Source organism: Protopterus annectens, chromosome 3.part0 (genome assembly GCF_019279795.1).
Source record: "Protopterus annectens isolate FY-2018-M chromosome 3.part0, PAN1.0, whole genome shotgun sequence".
NCBI lineage: Eukaryota > Metazoa > Chordata > Ceratodontiformes > Protopteridae > Protopterus > Protopterus annectens.
In genome coordinates this window covers 1574004371-1574027734 of record NC_056731.1, presented here as the reverse complement: position 1 = coordinate 1574027734, position 23364 = coordinate 1574004371, and positions in this window count along the sequence as shown.

Here is a 23364-nt window from a genome sequence, read left to right as displayed (position 1 = left end):
ATGGCAATTGCTATTTATCCATTTCTGACTTAACCTGCATTATGTCTCCATATTTGGATTTTCCACTGTTTTATGACTTTTGTCCTCAATACTATATCCTGTTACAAACTCTGTACCATAAAATACTTGTTACCATTGTTGATGATTTTTAATTTACTAGGAAAGTTGCTATTTTTATTAGTATATTCGATTTTTTTTTGTTGTTTGAACTTGTATTATTGTATTTGGACCATGACTTGGAGCTTATCTCCCCAGGCCTCTACTGAAAATGGACATATATCCAGTTAGACTAGTCCGGTCAACAAATGTAAAATAAAATAAAATAAAAAAGTTTGTACTTGTCTCAGCTTGTAATACAGATGATGTAGGTATATAGCAGCTAACCAAACAGCTCAAATATTCAGCTATTCAGCAGAAATATATCTCTGATAAGTGACTAAGACTTATAAGCACAGAGACATCCACTAGGCTAAGAGTTCAATACCGAATATCAATGAAGTGAGAACAATAACCACAACTTATTGCAGAGAGACAAAGAGATCACAATATTCAGTGAAGCAAATAAATAGAAAAATAAAAATGCAGTACTATCTTTAACACAATATTCATTGAAACAAATAAATAAACAGAAAAATGAAATGCAGTAATTTCTTTTAACACTAGAAGTTTGTACTTATCTCAGCTTGTAATACATATGATGTAGGTATATAGCAGATAATCAAACAGCTCAAATATTCAGCTATTCTGCAGAAATAAATTCTGAGATAAGTGACTAAGACTTATAAGCACAGAGAAACCCTCCAGGCTAAGAGTTCAAATTAAATATAAATAAAGTGAGAACAATAACCCCCACTTACTGCAGGGAGACTGAGATATCACAATATTCAGTGAAAAAAATAAATAAACAGGAAAATAAAATGCAGTACTATCTTTTAACACTGCAAGTTTGTACTTATCTTAGCTTGTAGTACAACTGATGTAGGTATATAGCAGCTAACCAAACAGCTGAAATAATTAGCAATTCAGCAGAAATACATTCACAGATAAGTGACTAAGACTTATAAAGACAGCAATCCCTCAAGGCTAAAACTTCAACACCAAATACCATGAAGTGAGAACAATAACCCCCACTTACTGCAGAGAGACATAAATATCACAATATTCCTGAAGCAAATACACAGAAAAATAAAAAGCAGTACTATTTTTAACACAATATTCATTGAAACAAATAAATAAACAGAAAAAATACAATGCAGTAATATCTTCTAACACTGCAAGTTTGTACTTATCTCAGTTTGTAATACAATTGATGTAGGTATAGAGCAGCTAACCAAACAAGTCAAATATTCAGCTATTCAGCAGACATAAATTCACAGATAAGTGATTAAGACTTATAAGCACAGAGAAACCCTCTAGGCTAAGCGTTCAATACCGAATATCAATGAAGTGCGAACAATAACCCCTACTTACTGCAGAGAGACAGAGATATCACAATATTCAGTGAAGCAAATAAATGAACAGAAAACTAAAATGCAGCACTATTTTTAACATAATATTCATTGAAAAAAATAAATAAACAGAAAAATAAAAAGCAGTACTATCTTTTAACACTGGAAGTTTGCACTTATCTCAGCTTATAATACAGTTGATGTAGGTACATATCATCTAAGCAAACAACTCACATATTCAGCTATTCACCAGAAATAAATTCACAGATAAGTGACCAAGACATTTAAGCACAGAGAATCCCTCTAGGATAAGAGATCAACATAGAATATCAATGAAGTGAGAACAATAACCCCAACTTACTGCAGAGAGACAGGAAGATCTCAATATTCAGTGAATCAAATAAACAGAAAAAATAAAATGCAGTGCCATCTTTAACAAAGCATTCAATGAAAGAAAGAAATAAGCAGAAAAATAAAATTTAGTACTGTATTTACCACTAGAAGTTTGCACTTATCTCAGCTTGTAATACAGATGATGTAGGTATATAGCAGATAATCAACCAGCTTAAATATTCAGTTATTCAGCAGAAATAAATTCACAGATAAGTGACTAAGACTTATAAGCACAGAGAAAACCTCCAGGCTAAGAGTTCAAATCAAATATCAATGAAGTGAGAACAATAACCCCCACTTACTGCAGGGAGACAGAGAGAACACAATATTCATTGAAGAAAATAAAAATAAAAATAAAATGCAGTACTATCTTTAACACAATATTCAATGAAACAAATACATAGAAAAATAAAATGCAATACAATCTTTAAACACTGGAAGTTTGTACTTATCTCAGCTTGTAATACAGCTGATGTAGGTATATAGCAGATAACGAAACAGCTCAAATATTCAGCTATTCAGCAAAAATAAATTCTCAGATAAGCAACTAAGACTTATAAAGACAGAGATCCCTCTAGGCTAAAAGTTCAATACCGAATACCAATGAAGTGAGAACAATAACCCCCACTTACTGCAGAGAGACAGTGAGATCACAATATTCATGAAGCAAATAAACAGAATAGTAAAATGCAGTACTATCTTTAACACAATATTCACTGAAACAAACAAATAAACAGAAAAAATAAAATGCAGTAATATCTTTTAACACTGCAAGTTTGTACTTATCTCAGGTGGTAATACAATTGATGTAGGTATATAGCAGCTAAGCAAATAGCTCAAATATTCAGCTATTCAGCAGAAATAAATTCACAGATAAGTGTCTAAGATTTATACGCACAGAGAAACCTTCTAGGCTAAGAGTTCAACACCAAATATCAATGAAATGAGAAAAATAACCCCAACTTATTGCACAGAGACAGAGATCACAATATTCAGTGAAGCAAATAAATAAACAGAAAAATGAAATGCAGTATTATCCTTAATACAATATTCAATGAAACAAATAAATAAACAGAAAAATAAAATGCAGTATTATCTTTTAACATTGCAAGTTTGTACTTATCTCAGGTTGTAATACAGTTGATGTAGGTATATAGCAGCTAGCCAAACAGCTAAAATAATCAGCTATTCAGCATAAATAAATTTACAGATAAGTGACTAAGACATATAAACACAGAAACCCCTGTAGGGTAAGAGTTCAATACTGAATATCAATGAAGTGAAAACAATAACCCCCACTTACTGCAGAGAGACAGATAGATCACAATATTTAGTGAAGCAAATAAATAAACAGAAAAATAAAAAGCAGTACTATCCTTAACACAATATTCAATTAAACAAATAAATAAACAGAAAAATAAAATGCAGTACTATCTTTTAACATTGCAAGTTTGTACTTATCTCAACTTGTAATACAGTTGATGTAGGTATATAGCAGTTAACCAAACAGCTCAAGTTTTCAGCTATTCAGCAGAAATAAATTCACAGATAAATGACTAAGACTTATAAGCACAGAGAAACCATCTAGGCTAAGAGTTCAACACCAAATATCAATGAAGTGAGAAGACTAACCCCCACTTAACTGCAGAGAGACAGAGAGATCTCAATATTCAGTGAAGCAAATAAATAAACAGAAAAATAAAGTGCAGTACTATCTTTAACACAATATTCAATGAAACAAATAAATAAAAAGAAAAATAAAATGCAGTACTATCTTTTTACACTGCAAGTTTTTACTTATCTCAGCTTGTAATACAGCTGATGTAGATATATAGCAGCTAACCAAACAGCTCAAGTATTCAGCTATTCAGCAGAAATAAATTCACAGATAATTGACTAACACTTATAAAGACAGAGATTCCCTCTAGGCTAAAAGTTCAACACTGAATACCAATGAAGTGAGAACAATCACCTGCACTTACTGCAGAGAGACAGAGATATAACAATATTCATGAAGCAAATAAACAGAAAAATAAAATGCAGTACTATCTTTAACACAATATTCATTGAAACAAATAAACAGAAAAAAATAAAATGTAGAAATATCTTTTAACTCTGCAAGTTTGTACTTATCTCAGTTTGTAATACAGTTGATGTAGGTATAGAGCAGCTAACCAAACAACTCAAATATTCAGCTATTCAGCAGACATAAATTCACATGTAAGTAGCTAAGATTTATAAGCACAGATAAACCTTCTAGGCTACATGTTCAACACCAAATATCAATGAAGTGAGAACAAAAACCCCAACGTATTGCAGAGAGACAGAGAGATCACAATATTCAGTGAAGCAAATAAATAAACAGAAAAATAAAATGCAGTACTATCTTTAGCACAATATTCAATGAAACAAATAAATAAACAGAGAAATAAAATGCAGTACTATCTTTTAACATTGCAAGTTTGTACTTATCTCAGCTTGTAATACAGTTGATGTATTTATATAATAGCTAGCCAAACAGCTCAAATATTCAGCTATTCAGCAGAATAAATTCACAGATAAGTGGCTAAGACTTATAAGCATAGAGAACCCCTGTAGGCTAAGAGTTCAATACCAAATATCAATAAAGTGAAAACAATAACCCCCACTTACTGTAGAGAGACAGAGAGATCACAAAATTTAGTGAAGCAAATAAATATAAAATTCAGTACTATCTTTAACACAATATTCAATTAAACAAATAAATAAACAGAAAAATAAAATGCAGTACTATCTTTTAACATTGCAAGTTTGTACTTATCTCAGCTTGTAATACAGTTGATGTAGGTATATAGCAGCTAACCAAACAGCTCAAGTTTCCAGCTATTCAGCAGAAATAAATTCATAGATAAATGACTAAGACTTATAAGCACAGAGAAACCCTCTAGGCTAAGAGTTCAACACCAAATATCAATGAAGTGAGAAGAATGCCCCCCCCCCCTTTACTGCATGGAGACAGAGAGATCTCAATATTCAGTGAAGCAAATAAATAAACAGAAAAATAAAATGCAGTACTATATTTAACACAATATTCAATTAAACAAATAAATAAACAGAAAAATAAAACGCATTACTATCTTTTAACACCACAAGTTTGTACTTCTCTCAGCTTGTAATACAGCTGAGGTAGTTATGTAGAAGCTAAGCAAATAGCTCAAATATTCAGCTATTCAGCAGAAATAAATTCACAGAAAAGTGACTAAGATTTATATGCACAGAGAAACTTTGAAGGCTAAGAGTTCAACAAAAAATATCAATGAAGTGAGAACAATAACCCCAACTTATTGCACAGAGAAAGAGAGATCACAATATTCAGTGAAGCAAATAAATAAACCGAAAAATAAAATGCAGTACTATCCTTAACACAATATTCAATGAAACAAATAAATAAACAGAAAAATAAAATGCAGTACTATCTTTTAACATTGCAAGTTTGTACTTATCTCAGGTTGTAATACAGTTGATGTAGGTATATAGCAGCTAGCCAAACAGCTAAAATAATCAGCTATTCAGCAGAAATAAATTTACAGATAAGTGACTAACACGTATAAACATGGAGAACCCCTGTAGGCTAAGAGTTCAATACCGAATATCAGTGAAGTGAAAACAATAACCCCCACTTACTGCAGAGAGACAGAGAGATCACAATATTTAGTGAAGCAAATAAATAAACAGAAACATAAAATGCAGTACTATTGTTAACACAATATTCAGTTAAACAAATAAATAAACAGAAAAATAAAATGCAGTACTATCTTTTAACATTGCAAGTTTGTACTTATCTCAGCTTGTAATACAGTTGATGTAGGTATATAGCAGTTAACCAAACAGCTCAAGTTTTCAGCTATTCAGCAGGAATAAATTCACAGATAAATGATTAAGACTTATAAGCACAGAGAAACCCTCTAGGCTAAGAGTTCAACACCAAATATCAATGAAGTGAGAAGACTAACCCCAACTTTACTGCAGAGAGACAGATATATCTCAATATTCAGTGAAGCAAATAAATAAACAGAAAAATAAGGTGCAGTACTGTCTTTAACACAATATTCAATGAAACAAATAAACAGAAAAATAAAATGCAGTACTATCTTTAGCACAATATTCAATGAAACAAATGAATAAACAGAGAAATAAAATGCAGTACTATCTTTTAACATTGCAAGTTTGTACTTATCTCAGCTTGTAATACAGTTAATGTAGATATATAGTAGCCAGCCAAACAGCTCAAATATCCAGCTATTCAGCAGAAACAAATTCACAGATAAGTGGCTAAGACTTATAAGCACAGAGAACCCCTGTAGGCTAAGAGATCAATACAAAATATCAATAAAGTGAAAACAATAACCCCCACTTAATGAAGACAGACAGAGAGATCACAAAATTTAGTGAAGCAAATAAATATAAAATGCAGTACTATCTTTAACACAATATTCAATTAAACAAATAAATAAACAGAAAAATAAAATGTAGTACTATCTTTTAACATTGCAAGTTTGTACTTATCTCAGCTTGTAATACAGTTGATGTAGGTATATAGCAGCTAAACAAACAGCTCAAGTTTTCAGCTATTCAGCAGATGTAAATTCATAGATAAATGACTAAGACTTATAAGCACAGAGAAACCCTCTAGGCTAAGAGTTCAACACCAAATATCAATGAAGTGAGAAAAATAACCCCCACTTTACTGCATGGAGACAGAGAGATCTCAATATTCAGTGAAGCAAATAAATAAACAGAAAAATAAAATGTAGTGAAATTTTTAACACAATATTCAATGAAACAAATAAATAGAAAAATAAAATGCAGTACTATTTTTTAACATTGCAAGTTTGTACTTAGCTTGTAATACAGCTGATGTAGGTATATAGCAGCTAACAAACAGCTCAAATATTCAACTATTCAGCAGAAATAAATTCATAGATAAATGACTAACACTTATAAAGACAGAGATCCCTCTAGGCTAAAAGTTCAGCAGTGAATACCAATGAAGTGTGAAAAATTACCCCCACTTACAGCAGAGGGACAGATATATCACAATATTCATGAAGCAAATAAACAAAAAAATAAAATGCAGTACTATCTTTAACACAATATTCATTGAAACAAATAAATAAACAGAAAAAATAAAATGCTGTAATATCTTTTAACATTGCAAGTTTGTACTTATCTCAGTTTGTAATACAGTTGATGTAGGTATAGAGCAGCTAACAAAACAGCTCAAATATTCAGCTATTCAGCAGAAATAAATTCATAGCTAAGTGACAAAGATTTATAAGCATAGAGAAACCTTCAAGGCTAAGTTTTCAACCCCAAATATCAATGAAGTGAGAACAATAACCACAACTTATTGCAGAGAGACAAAGAGATCACAATATTCAGTGAAGCAAATAAATAAACAGAAAAATAAAATGCAGTACTACCTTTAGCACAATATTCAATGAAACAAATAAATAAACAGAAAAATAAAATGCAGTACTATCTTTTAACATTGCAAGTTTCTACTTATCTCAGCTTGTAATACAGTTGATGTAGACTAGTCATCTACCTCTACTAATTTGACTAACCTATACAGTGCTTACTATCCTCTGCTACATTTTCCATCTTATCATATTTTTCTTATCTACCCTTTTTCATTATTTACACCCTCTTTATACATTCTCTTCTTAAGTAACTCCTTTGCTACTCAACTAACTTCCTTTGTTTACTTCTGATGTAACTGTATTATGTCTTTTTTTTAATTTTGCACTATTTTATAACACTGGACCTAAATGTTACATTCTGTTAAAACCTTTATGCAGCAATTTACATGTTTCCATTGTTGATGTCTGTTTATTATGGCAATTGCTATTTATCCATTTCTGACTTAACCTGCATTATGTCTCCATATTTGGAATTTCCACTGTTTTATGACTTTTGTCCTCAATACTATATCCTGTTACAAACTCTGTACCATAAAATACTTGATACCATTGTTGATGATTTTTAATTTACTAGGAAAGTTGCTATTTTTATTAGTATATTCGATTTTTTTTGTTGTTGTTTGAACTTGTATTATTGTATTTGGACCATGACTTGGAGCTTATCTCCCCAGGTCTCTACTGAAAATGGACATATATCTAGTTAGACTAGTCCGGTCAACAAATGTAAAATAAAATAAAATAAAAAAGTTTGTACTTGTCTCAGCTTGTAATACAGATGGTGTAGGTATATAGCAGCTAACCAAACAGCTCAAATATTCAGCTATTCAGCAGAAATATATCACTGATAAGTGACTAAGACTTATAAGCACAGAGAAATCCGCTAGGCTAAGTGTTCAACACCAAATATCAATGAAGTGAGAACAATAACCACAACTTATTGCAGAGAGACAAAGAGATCACAATATTCAGTGAAGCAAATAAATGAACAGAAAAATAAAATGCAGTACTACCTTTAGCACAATATTCAATAAAACAAACAAATAAACAGAAAAATAAAATGCAGTACTATCTTTTAACACTGCAAGTTTCTACTTATCTCAGCTTGTAATACAGTTGATGTAGACTAGTCATCTACCTCTACTAATTTGACTAACCTATACAGTGCTTACTATTCTCCGCTACATTTTCCATCTTATCATATTTTCTTTTCTACCCTTTTTCATTATTTACATCCTCTTTATACATTCTATTCTTAAGTAACTCATTTGCTGTTACATCCTGTTAAAACCTTTATGCTGCAATTTACATGTTTGCATTGTTGATGTCTGTTTATTATGGCAATTGCTATTTATCCATTTCTGACTTAACCTGCATTATGTCTCCATACTTGGAATTTTCACTGCTTTATGACTTTTGCCCTCAATACTATATCCTGTTACAAACTCTGTACCATAAAATACTTGTTACCATTGCTGATGATTTTTAATTTACTAGGAAAGTTGCTATTTTTATTAGTATAATCGATTTTTTTTTGTTGTTCTAACTTGTATTATTGTATTTTGACCATGCCTTTGGAGCTTATCTCCCCAGGCCTCTACTGAAAATGGACATATATCCAGTTAGACTAGCCTGGCCAACAAATGTAAAATAAAATAAAATAAAAAAGTTTGTACTTATCTCAGCTTGTAATACAGATGATGTAAGTATATAGCAGCTAACCAAACAGCTCATGTATTCAGCAGAAATTAATTCACAGATAAGTGACTTAGACATATAAAGACAGAGATCCCTCTAGCCTAAAGGTTCAACACTGAATACCAATGAAGTGAGAACAATAACCCCCACTTACTGCATAGCGACAGAAATATCACAATATTCATGAAGCAAATAAACAGAAAAATAAAATGCAGTAATATCTCTAATACAATATTCATTGAAACAAATAAATAAACAGAAAAAATAAAATGCAGTATTATCTTTTAGCACTGCAATATTGTATTTATCTAAGTTTGTAATACAGTTTATGTAGGTATTTAGCAGCTAACCAAACAGCTCAAATATTCAGCTATTCAGCAGAAATATATTTACAGATAAGAGACTAAGACTTATAAGCACAGAGCAATCCTCTAGGCTAAGAGTTCAACACCAAATATCAAGAAAGTGAGAACAATAACCCCACTTAGTGCAGAGAGACAGAGAGATCACAATATACAGTGAAACAAATAAATAGAAAAATAAAAATGCAATACTATCTTTAACACAATATTCACTGAAACAAATAAATAAACAGAAAAATGAAATGCAGTAATATCTTTTAACACTAGAAGTTTATACTTATCGCAGCTTCTAATACAAATGATGTAAGTATATAGCAGATAATCAAACAGCTCAAATATTCAGCTATTCAGCAGAAATAAACTCACAGATAAGTGACTAAGACTTATAAGCACAGAGAAACCCTCCAGGCTAAGATTTCAAATCAAATATCAATGAAGTGAGAACAATAACCCCCACTTACTGCAGGGAGACAGAGAAATCCCAATATTCAGTGAAAAAAATAAACAGAAAAATAAAATGCAGTACTATCTTTAACACAATACTCAATGAAACAAATAAATAGAAAAATAAAATGCAATACTATCTTTTAACACTGCAAGTTTGTACTTATCTCATCTTGTGGTACAACTGACAGATGTAGGTATATAGCAGCTAACCAAACAGCTCAAATAATTAGCTATTCAGCAGAAATAAATTCTTAGTTAAGTGACTAAGACTTATAAAGACAGTGATCCCTCAACGCTAAAAGTTCAACATCGAATACCATGAAGTGAGAACAATAACCCCCACTTACTGCAGAGAGACAGAAATGTCACAATATTCCTGAAGCAAATAAACAGAAAAATAAAAAGCAGTAATATTTTAACACAATATTCATTGAAACAAATAATTAAACAGAAAAAATACAATGCAGTAATATCTTTAACTACTGCAAGTTTGTACTTATCTCAGTTTGTAAATCAGTTGATGTAGGTATACAGCAGCTAACCAAACAACTCAAATATTCAGCTATTCAGCAGAAATAAATTCACTAATAAGTGATTAAGACTTATAAGCACATAGAAACCCTCTAGCCTAAGAGTTCAACACTGAATATCAATGAAGTGCGAACAATAACCCCCACTTACTGCAGAGAGACAGGGAGATCACAATATTCAGTGAAGCAAATAAATAAACAGAAAACTAAAATGCAGTACTATCTTTAACATAATAATCAATGAAAAAATAAACAGAAAAATAAAATGCAGTACTATCTTTTAACACTGCAAGTTTGCACTTATCTCAGCGTGTAATACAGTTGATGTAGGTATATAGCGGCTAAGCAAAAAGCTCAAGTATTCAGCTATTCACCAGAAATAAATTCACAGATAAGTGACCAAGACATATAAGCACAGAGAATTCCTCTAGAATAAGAGATCAACATAGAATATCAATGAAGGGAGAACAATAACCCCAACTTACTGCAGAGAGGCAGGAAGATCTCAATATTCAGTGAATCAAATAAACAGAAAAAATAAAATGCAGTGCTATCTTTAGCAAAGTATTCAATGAAACAAATAAATAAGCAGAAATATAACATGTAGTACTATCTTTTAACACTAGAAGTTTGTACTTATCTCAGCTTGTAATACAGATGATATAGGTATATAGCAGATAATCAACCAGCTTAAATATTCAGCTATTCAGCAGAAATAAATTCACAGATAAGTGACTGAGATTTATAAGCACAGAGAAACCCTCCAGGCTAAGAATTCAAATCAAATATCAAGGAAGTGAGAACAATAACCCCCACTTACTGCAGGGAGACAGAGAGATCACAATATTCAGTGAAGAAAATAAACAGAAAAATATAATGCAGTACTATCTTTAACACAATATTCAATGAAATAAATAAATAGAAAAATAAAATGCAGTACCATCTTTAAACACTGCAAGTTTGTACTTATCTTAGTTTGTAATACAATTGATGTAGGTATGTAGCAGCTAAGCAAATAGCTCAAATATTCAGCTATTCAGCAGAAATAAATTCACAGATAAGTGACTAAGATTTATACGCACAGAGAAACCTTCTAGACTAAGAGTTCAACACCAAATATCAATGAAGTGAGAACAATAACCCCAACTTATTGCACAGAGACAGATAGATCATAATATTCAGTGAAGCAAATAAATAAAGAGAAAAATAAGATGCAGTACTATCTTTAACACAATATTCAATGAAACAAATAAATAAACAGAAAAATAAAATGCAGTACTATCTTTTAACATTGCAAGTTTTTACTTATCTCAGCTTGTAATACAGCTGATGTAGGTATATAGTAGCTAATCAAACAGCTCAAATATTCAGCCATTCAGCAGAGATAAATTCACAGATAATTGAATAAGACTTATAAGCACAGAGAAACCCTCCAGGCTAAGAGTTCAAATCGAATATCAATGAAGTGAGAACAATAACCCCCACTTACTGCAGGGAGACAGAGAGATCACAATATTCAGTGAAGCAAATAAATGAACAGAAAAATAAAATGCAGTACTACCTTTAGCACAATATTCAATAAAACAAACAAATAAACAGAAAAATGAAATGCATACTATCTTTTAACAGTGCAAGTTTGTACTTATCTCAGCTTGTAATACAAGTGATGTAGGTATAAAGCAGCTAACAAACAGCTCAAATAATTAGCTATTCAGCAGAAATAAATTCACAGATAAGTGACTAAGACTTATAAAGACAGAGATCCCTCTAGGCTAAAAGTTCAGCAGTGAATACCAATGAAGTGTGAAAAATTTCCCCCACTTACAGCAGAGAGACAGAGATATCACAATATTCATGAAGCCAATAAACAGAAAAATAAAATGCAGTACTATCTTTAACACAATATTCATTGAAACAAATAAACAGAAAAAATAAAATGCAGTTATATCTTTTAACACTGCAAGTTTGTACTTATCTCAGTTTGTAATACAGTTGATTTCGGTATAGAGCAGCTAACCAAACAGCTCAAATATTCAGTTATTCAGCAGAAATAAATTCATAGATAAGTGACTAAGATTTATAAGCATAGAGAAACCTTCTAGGCTAAGTGTTCAGCACCAAATATCAATGAAGTGAGAACAATAACCTCAACTTATTGCAGAGAGACAAAGAGATAACAATATACAGTGAAGCAAATAAATAAACAGAAAAATAAAATGCAGTACTACCTTTAGCACAATATTCAATGAAACAAATAAATAAACAGAAAAATAAAATGCAGTACTATCTTTTAACATTGCAAGTTTCTACTTATCTCAGCTTGTAATACAGTTGATGTAGACTAGTCATCTACCTCTACTAATTTGACTAACCTATACAGTGCTTACTATCCTCTGCTACATTTTCCATCTTATCATATTTTTCTTATCTACCCTTTTTCATTATTTACACCCTCTTTATACATTCTCTTCTTAAGTAACTCCTTTGCTACTCAACTAACTTCCTTTGTTTACTTCTGATGTAACTGTATTATGTCTTTTTTTTTAATTTTGCACTATTTTATAACACTGGACCTAAATGTTACATTCTGTTAAAACCTTTATGCAGCAATTTACATGTTTCCATTGTTGATGTCTGTTTATTATGGCAATTGCTATTTATCCGTTTCTGACTTAACCTGCATTATGTCTCCATATTTGGAATTTCCACTGTTTTATGACTTTTGTCCTCAATACTATATCCTGTTACAAACTCTGTACCATAAAATACTTGATACCATTGTTGATGATTTTTAATTTACTAGGAAAGTTGCTATTTTTATTAGTATATTCGATTTTTTTTGTTGTTGTTTGAACTTGTATTATTGTATTTGGACCATGACTTGGAGCTTATCTCCCCAGGTCTCTACTGAAAATGGACATATATCTAGTTAGACTAGTCCGGTCAACAAATGTAAAATAAAATAAAATAAAAAAGTTTGTACTTGTCTCAGCTTGAAATACAGATGGTGTAGGTATATAGCAGCTAACCAAACAGCTCAAATATTCAGCTATTCAGCAGAAATATATCACTGATAAGTGACTAAGACTTATAAGCACAGAGAAATCCGCTAGGCTAAGTGTTCAACACCAAATATCAATGAAGTGAGAACAATAACCACAACTTATTGCAGAGAGACAAAGAGATCACAATATTCAGTGAAGCAAATAAATGAACAGAAAAATAAAATGCAGTACTACCTTTAGCACAATATTCAATAAAACAAACAAATAAACAGAAAAATAAAATGCAGTACTATCTTTTAACACTGCAAGTTTCTACTTATCTCAGCTTGTAATACAGTTGATGTAGACTAGTCATCTACCTCTACTAATTTGACTAACCTATACAGTGCTTACTATTCTCTGCTACATTTTCCATCTTATCATATTTTCTTTTCTACCCTTTTTCATTATTTACATCCTCTTTATACATTCTATTCTTAAGTAACTCCTTTGCTGTTACATCCTGTTAAAACCTTTATGCTGCAATTTACATGTTTGCATTGTTGATGTCTGTTTATTATGAAAATTGCTATTTATCCATTTCTGACTTAACCTGCATTATGTCTCCATACTTGGAATTTTCACTGCTTTATGACTTTTGTCCTCAATACTATATCCTGTTACAAACTCTGTACCATAAAATACTTGTTACCATTGCTGATGATTTTTAATTTACTAGGAAAGTTGCTATTTTTATTAGTATAATCGATTTTTTTTTGTTGTTCTAACTTGTATTATTGTATTTTGACCATGCCTTTGGAGCTTATCTCCCCAGGCCTCTACTGAAAATGGACATATATCCAGTTAGACTAGCCTGGCCAACAAATGTAAAATAAAATAAAATAAAAAAGTTTGTGCTTATCTCAGCTTGTAATACAGATGATGTAAGTATATAGCAGCTAACCAAACAGCTCATGTATTCAGCAAAAATTAATTCACAGATAAGTGACTTAGACATATAAAGACAGAGATCCCTCTAGCCTAAAGGTTCAACACTGAATACCAATGAAGTGAGAACAATAACCCCCACTTACTGCATAGCGACAGAAATATCACAATATTCATGAAGCAAATAAACAGAAAAATAAAATGCAGTAATATCTCTAATACAATATTCATTGAAACAAATAAATAAACAGAAAAAATAAAATGCAGTATTATCTTTTAGCACTGCAATATTGCATTTATCTAAGTTTGTAATACAGTTTATGTAGGTATTTAGCAGCTAACCAAACAGCTCAAATATTCAGCTATTCAGCAGAAATATATTTACAGATAAGAGACTAAGACTTATAAGCACAGAGCAATCCTCTAGGCTAAGAGTTCAACACCAAATATCAAGAAAGTGAGAACAATAACCCCACTTAGTGCAGAGAGACAGAGATCACAATATACAGTGAAACAAATAAATAGAAAAATAAAATGCAATACTATCTTTAACACAATATTCACTGAAACAAATAAATAAACAGAAAAATGAAATGCAGTAATATCTTTTAACACTAGAAGTTTATACTTATCGCAGCTTCTAATACAAATGATGTAAGTATATAGCAGATAATCAAACAGCTGAAATATTCAGCTATTCAGCAGAAATAAACTCACAGATAAGTGACTAAGACTTATAAGCACAGAGAAACCCTCCAGGCTAAGATTTCAAATCAAATATCAATGAAGTGAGAACAATAACCCCCACTTACTGCAGGGAGACAGAGAAATCCCAATATTCAGTGAAAAAAATAAACAGAAAAATAAAATGCAGTACTATCTTTAACACAATACTCAATGAAACAAATAAATAGAAAAATAAAATGCAATACTATCTTTTAACACTGCAAGTTTGTACTTATCTCATCTTGTGGTACAACTGACAGATGTAGGTATATAGCAGCTAACCAAACAGCTCAAATAATTAGCTATTCAGCAGAAATAAATTCTTAGTTAAGTGACTAAGACTTATAAAGACAGTGATCCCTCAACGCTAAAAGTTCAACATCGAATACCATGAAGTGAGAACAATAACCCCCACTTACTGCAGAGAGACAGAAATGTCACAATATTCCTGAAGCAAATAAACAGAAAAATAAAAAGCAGTAATATTTTAACACAATATTCATTGAAACAAATAATTGAACAGAAAAAATACAATGCAGTAATATCTTTAACTACTGCAAGTTTGTACTTATCTCAGTTTGTAAAATCAGTTGATGTAGGTATACAGCAGCTAACCAAACAACTCAAATATTCAGCTATTCAGCAGAAATAAATTCACTAATAAGTGATTAAGACTTATAAGCACATAGAAACCCTCTAGCCTAAGAGTTCAACACTGAATATCAATGAAGTGCAAACAATAACCCCCACTTACTGCAGAGAGACAGGGAGATCACAATATTCAGTGAAGCAAATAAATAAACAGAAAACTAAAATGCAGTACTATCTTTAACATAATAATCAATGAAAAAATAAACAGAAAAATAAAATGCAGTACTATCTTTTAACACTGCAAGTTTGCACTTATCTCAGCGTGTAATACAGTTGATGTAGGTATATAGCGGCTAAGCAAAAAGCTCAAGTATTCAGCTATTCACCAGAAATAAATTCACAGATAAGTGACCAAGACATATAAGCACAGAGAATTCCTCTAGAATAAGAGATCAACATAGAATATCAATGAAGGGAGAACAATAACCCCAACTTACTGCAGAGAGGCAGGAAGATCTCAATATTCAGTGAATCAAATAAACAGAAAAAATAAAATGCAGTGCTATCTTTAGCAAAGTATTCAATGAAACAAATAAATAAGCAGAAATATAACATGTAGTACTATCTTTTAACACTAGAAGTTTGTACTTATCTCAGCTTGTAATACAGATGATATAGGTATATAGCAGATAATCAACCAGCTTAAATATTCAGCTATTCAGCAGAAATAAATTCACAGATAAGTGACTAAGATTTATAAGCACAGAGAAACCCTCCAGGCTAAGAATTCAAATCAAATATCAAGGAAGTGAGAACAATAACCCCCACTTACTGCAGGGAGACAGAGAGATCACAATATTCAGTGAAGAAAATAAACAGAAAAATATAATGCAGTACTATCTTTAACACAATATTCAATGAAATAAATAAATAGAAAAATAAAATGCAGTACTATCTTTAAACACTGCAAGTTTGTACTTATCTTAGTTTGTAATACAATTGATGTAGGTATGTAGCAGCTAAGCAAATAGCTCAAATATTCAGCTATTCAGCAGAAATAAATTCACAGATAAGTGACTAAGATTTATACGCACAGAGAAACCTTCTAGATTAAGAGTTCAACACCAAATATCAATGAAGTGAGAACAATAACCCCAACTTATTGCACAGAGACAGATAGATCATAATATTCAGTGAAGCAAATAAATAAAGAGAAAAATAAGATGCAGTACTATCTTTAACACAATATTCAATGAAACAAATAAATAAACAGAAAAATAAAATGCAGTACTATCTTTTAACATTGCAAGTTTTTACTTATCTCAGCTTGTAATACAGCTGATGTAGGTATATAGTAGCTAACCAAACAGCTCAAATATTCAGCCATTCAGCAGAGATAAATTCACAGATAATTGAATAAGACCTATAAGCACAGAGAAACCCTCCAGGCTAAGAGTTCAAATCGAATATCAATGAAGTGAGAACAATAACCCCCACTTACTGCAGGGAGACAGAGAGATCACAATATTCAGCAAAGAAAATAAATAAACAGAAAAATAAAATGCAGTATTATCTTTAACACAATACTCAATGAAACAAATAAATAGAAAAATGAAATGCATACTATCTTTTAACAGTGCAAGTTGTACTTATCTCAGCTTGTAATACAACTGATGTAGGTATAAAGCAGCTAACAAACAGCTCAAATAATTAGCTATTCAGCAGAAATAAATTCACAGATAAGTGACTAAGACTTATAAAGACAGAGATCCCTCTAGGCTAAAAGTTCAGCAGTGAATACCAATGAAGTGTGAAAAATTTCCCCCACTTACAGCAGAGAGACAGAGATATCACAATATTCATGAAGCCAATAAACAGAAAAATAAAATGCAGTACTATCTTTAACACAATATTCATTGAAACAAATAAACAGAAAAAATAAAATGCAGTTATATCTTTTAACACTGCAAGTTTGTACTTATCTCAGTTTGTAATACAGTTGATTTCGGTATAGAGCAGCTAACCAAACAGCTCAAATATTCAGTTATTCAGCAGAAATAAATTCATAGATAAGTGTCTAAGATTTATAAGCATAGAGAAACCTTCTAGGCTAAGTGTTCAGCACCAAATATCAATGAAGTGAGAACAATAACCTCAACTTATTGCAGAGAGACAAAGAGATAACAATATACAGTGAAGCAAATAAATAAACAGAAAAATAAAATGCAGTACTACCTTTAGCACAATATTCAATGAAACAAATAAATAAACAGAAAAATAAAATGCAGTACTATCTTTTAACATTGCAAGTTTCTACTTATCTCAGCTTGTAATACAGTTGATGTAGACTAGTCATCTACCTCTACTAATTTGACTAACCTATACAGTGCTTACTATCCTCTGCTACATTTTCCATCTTATCATATTTTTCTTATCTACCCTTTTTCATTATTTACACCCTCTTTATACATTCTCTTCTTAAGTAACTCCTTTGCTACTCAACTAACTTCCTTTGTTTACTTCTGATGTAACTGTATTATGTCTTTTTTAATTTTGCACTATTTTATAACACTGGACCTAAATGTTACATTCTGTTAAAACCTTTATGCAGCAATTTACATGTTTCCATTGTTGATGTCTGTTTATTATGGCAATTGCTATTTATCCGTTTCTGACTTAACCTGCATTATGTCTCCATATTTGGAATTTCCACTGTTTTATGACTTTTGTCCTCAATACTATATCCTGTTACAAACTCTGTACCATAAAATACTTGATACCATTGTTGATGATTTTTAATTTACTAGGAAAGTTGCTATTTTTATTAGTATATTCGATTTTTTTTTGTTGTTGTTTGAACTTGTATTATTGTATTTGGACCATGACTTGGAGCTTATCTCCCCAGGTCTCTACTGAAAATGGACATATATCTAGTTAGACTAGTCCGGTCAACAAATGTAAAATAAAATAAAATAAAAAAGTTTGTACTTGTCTCAGCTTGAAATACAGATGGTGTAGGTATATAGCAGCTAACCAAACAGCTCAAATATTCAGCTATTCAGCAGAAATATATCACTGATAAGTGACTAAGACTTATAAGCACAGAGAAATCCGCTAGGCTAAGTGTTCAACACCAAATATCAATGAAGTGAGAACAATAACCACAACTTATTGCAGAGAGACAAAGAGATCACAATATTCAGTGAAGCAAATAAATGAACAGAAAAATAAAATGCAGTACTACCTTTAGCACAATATTCAATAAAACAAACAAATAAACAGAAAAATAAAATGCAGTACTATCTTTTAACACTGCAAGTTTCTACTTATCTCAGCTTGTAATACAGTTGATGTAGACTAGTCATCTACCTCTACTAATTTGACTAACCTATACAGTGCTTACTATTCTCTGCTACATTTTCCATCTTATCATATTTTCTTTTCTACCCTTTTTCATTATTTACATCCTCTTTATACATTCTATTCTTAAGTAACTCCTTTGCTGTTACATCCTGTTAAAACCTTTATGCTGCAATTTACATGTTTGCATTGTTGATGTCTGTTTATTATGGCAATTGCTATTTATCCATTTCTGACTTAACCTGCATTATGTCTCCATACTTGGAATTTTCACTGCTTTATGACTTTTGTCCTCAATACTATATCCTGTTACAAACTCTGTACCATAAAATACTTGTTACCATTGCTGATGATTTTTAATTTACTAGGAAAGTTGCTATTTTTATTAGTATAATCGATTTTTTTTTGTTGTTCTAACTTGTATTATTGTATTTTGACCATGCCTTTGGAGCTTATCTCCCCAGGCCTCTACTGAAAATGGACATATATCCAGTTAGACTAGCCTGGCCAACAAATGTAAAATAAAATAAAATAAAAAAGTTTGTACTTATCTCAGCTTGTAATACAGATGATGTAAGTATATAGCAGCTAACCAAACAGCTCATGTATTCAGCAGAAATTAATTCACAGATAAGTGACTTAGACATATAAAGACAGAGATCCCTCTAGCCTAAAGGTTCAACACTGAATACCAATGAAGTGAGAAAGGACACATCCCTTTACTGCATAGCGACAGAAATATCACAATATTCATGAAGCAAATAAACAGAAAAATAAAATGCAGTAATATCTCTAATACAATATTCATTGAAACAAATAAATAAACAGAAAAATAAAATGCAGTATTATCTTTTAGCACTGCAATATTGTATTTATCTAAGTTTGTAATACAGTTTATGTAGGTATTTAGCAGCTAACCAAACAGCTCAAATATTCAGCTATTCAGCAGAAATATATTTACAGATAAGAGACTAAGACTTATAAGCACAGAGCAATCCTCTAGGCTAAGAGTTCAACACCAAATATCAAGAAAGTGAGAACAATAACCCCACTTAGTGCAGAGAGACAGAGAGATCACAATATACAGTGAAACAAATAAATAGAAAAATAAAATGCAATACTATCTTTAACACAATATTCACTGAAACAAATAAATAAACAGAAAAATGAAATGCAGTAATATCTTTTAACACTAGAAGTTTATACTTATCGCAGCTTCTAATACAAATGATGTAAGTATATAGCAGATAATCAAACAGCTCAAATATTCAGCTATTCAGCAGAAATAAACTCACAGATAAGTGACTAAGACTTATAAGCACAGAGAAACCCTCCAGGCTAAGATTTCAAATCAAATATCAATGAAGTGAGAACAATAACCCCCACTTACTGCAGGAGACAGAGAAATCCAAATATTCAGTGAAAAAAATAAACAGAAAAATAAAATGCAGTACTATCTTTAACACAATACTCAATGAAACAAATAAATAGAAAAATAAAATGCAATACTATCTTTTAACACTGCAAGTTTGTACTTATCTCATCTTGTGGTACAACTGACAGATGTAGGTATATAGCAGCTAACCAAACAGCTCAAATAATTAGCTATTCAGCAGAAATAAATTCTTAGTTAAGTGACTAAGACTTATAAAGACAGTGATCCCTCAACGCTAAAAGTTCAACATCGAATACCATGAAGTGAGAACAATAACCCCACTTACTGCAGAGAGACAGAAATGTCACAATATTCCTGAAGCAAATAAACAGAAAAATAAAAAGCAGTAATATTTTAACACAATATTCATTGAAACAAATAATTAAACAGAAAAATACAATGCAGTAATATCTTTAACTACTGCAAGTTTGTACTTATCTCAGTTTGTAAATCAGTTGATGTAGGTATACAGCAGCTAACCAAACAACTCAAATATTCAGCTATTCAGCAGAAATAAATTCACTAATAAGTGATTAAGACTTATAAGCACATAGAAACCCTCTAGCCTAAGAGTTCAACACTGAATATCAATGAAGTGCGAACAATAACCCCCACTTACTGCAGAGAGACAGGGAGATCACAATATTCAGTGAAGCAAATAAATAAACAGAAAACTAAAATGCAGTACTATCTTTAACATAATAATCAATGAAAAAATAAACAGAAAAATAAAATGCAGTACTATCTTTTAACACTGCAAGTTTGCACTTATCTCAGCGTGTAATACAGTTGATGTAGGTATATAGCGGTTAAGCAAAAGCTCAAGTATTCAGCTATTCACCAGAAATAAATTCACAGATAAGTGACCAAGACATATAAGCACAGAGAATTCCTCTAGAATAAGAGAGCAACATAGAATATCAATGAAGGGAGAACAATAACCCCAACTTACTGCAGAGAGGCAGGAAGATCTCAATATTCAGTGAATCAAATAAACAGAAAAAATAAAATGCAGTGCTATCTTTAACAAAGTATTCAATGAAACAAATAAATAAGCAGAAATATAACATGTAGTACTATCTTTTAACACTAGAAGTTTGTACTTATCTCAGCTTGTAATACAGATGATATAGGTATATAGCAGATAATCAACCAGCTTAAATATTCAGCTATTCAGCAGAAATAAATTCACAGATAAGTGACTAAGATTTATAAGCACAGAGAAACCCTCCAGGCTAAGAATTCAAATAAAATATCAAGGAAGTGAGAACAATAACCCCCACTTACTGCAGGGAGACAGAGAGATCACAATATTCAGTGAAGAAAATAAACAGAAAAATATAATGCAGTACTATCTTTAACACAATATTCAATGAAATAAATAAATAGAAAAATAAAATGCAGTACTATCTTTAAACACTGCAAGTTTGTACTTATCTTAGTTTGTAATACAATTGATGTAGGTATGTAGCAGCTAAGGAAATAGCTCAAATATTCAGCTATTCAGCAGAAATAAATTCACAGATAAGTGACTAAGATTTATACGCACAGAGAAACCTTCTAGACTAAGAGTTCAACACCAAATATCAATGAAGTGAGAACAATAACCCCAACTTATTGCACAGAGACAGATAGATCATAATATATAGTGAAGCAAATAAATAAAGAGAAAAATAAGATGCAGTACTATCTTTAACACAATATTCAATGAAACAAATAAATAAACAGAAAAATAAAATGCAGTACTATCTTTTAACATTGCAAGTTTTTACTTATCTCAGCTTGTAATACAGCTGATGTAGGTATATAGTAGCTAACCAAACAGCTCAAATATTCAGCCATTCAGCAGAGATAAATTCACAGATAATTGAATAAGACTTATAAGCACAGAGAAACCCTCCAGGCTAAGATTTCAAATCGAATATCAATGAAGTGAGAACAATAACCCCCACTTACTGCAGGGAGACAGAGAGATCACAATATTCAGCAAAGAAAATAAATAAACAGAAAAATAAAATGCAGTATTATCTTTAACACAATACTCAATGAAACAAATAAATAGAAAAATGAAATGCATACTATCTTTTAACAGTGCAAGTTTGTACTTATCTCAGCTTGTAATACAACTGATGTAGGTATAAAGCAGCTAACAAACAGCTCAAATAATTAGCTATTCAGCAGAAATAAATTCACAGATAAGTGACTAAGACTTATAAAGACAGAGATCCCTCTAGGCTAAAAGTTCAGCAGTGAATACCAATGAAGTGTGAAAAATTTCCCCCACTTACAGCAGAGAGACAGAGATATCACAATATTCACGAAGCCAATAAACAGAAAAATAAAATGCAGTACTATCTTTAACACAATATTCATTGAAACAAATAAACAGAAAAAATAAAATGCAGTTATATCTTTTAACACTGCAAGTTTGTACTTATCTCAGTTTGTAATACAGTTGATTTCGGTATAGAGCAGCTAACCAAACAGCTCAAATATTCAGTTATTCAGCAGAAATAAATTCATAGATAAGTGACTAAGATTTATAAGCATAGAGAAACCTTCTAGGCTAAGTGTTCAGCACCAAATATCAATGAAGTGAGAACAATAACCTCAACTTATTGCAGAGAGACAAAGAGATAACAATATACAGTGAAGCAAATAAATAAACAGAAAAATAAAATGCAGTACTACCTTTAGCACAATATTCAATGAAACAAATAAATAAACAGAAAAATAAAATGCAGTACTATCTTTTAACATTGCAAGTTTCTACTTATCTCAGCTTGTAATACAGTTGATGTAGACTAGTCATCTACCTCTACTAATTTGACTAACCTATACAGTGCTTACTATCCTCTGATACATTTTCCATCTTATCATATTTTTTTATCTAGCCTTTTTCATTATTTACATCCTCTTTATACATTCTATTCTTAAGTAACTCCTTTGCTACATTACTACTCATCTAACTTCCTTTGTTTAC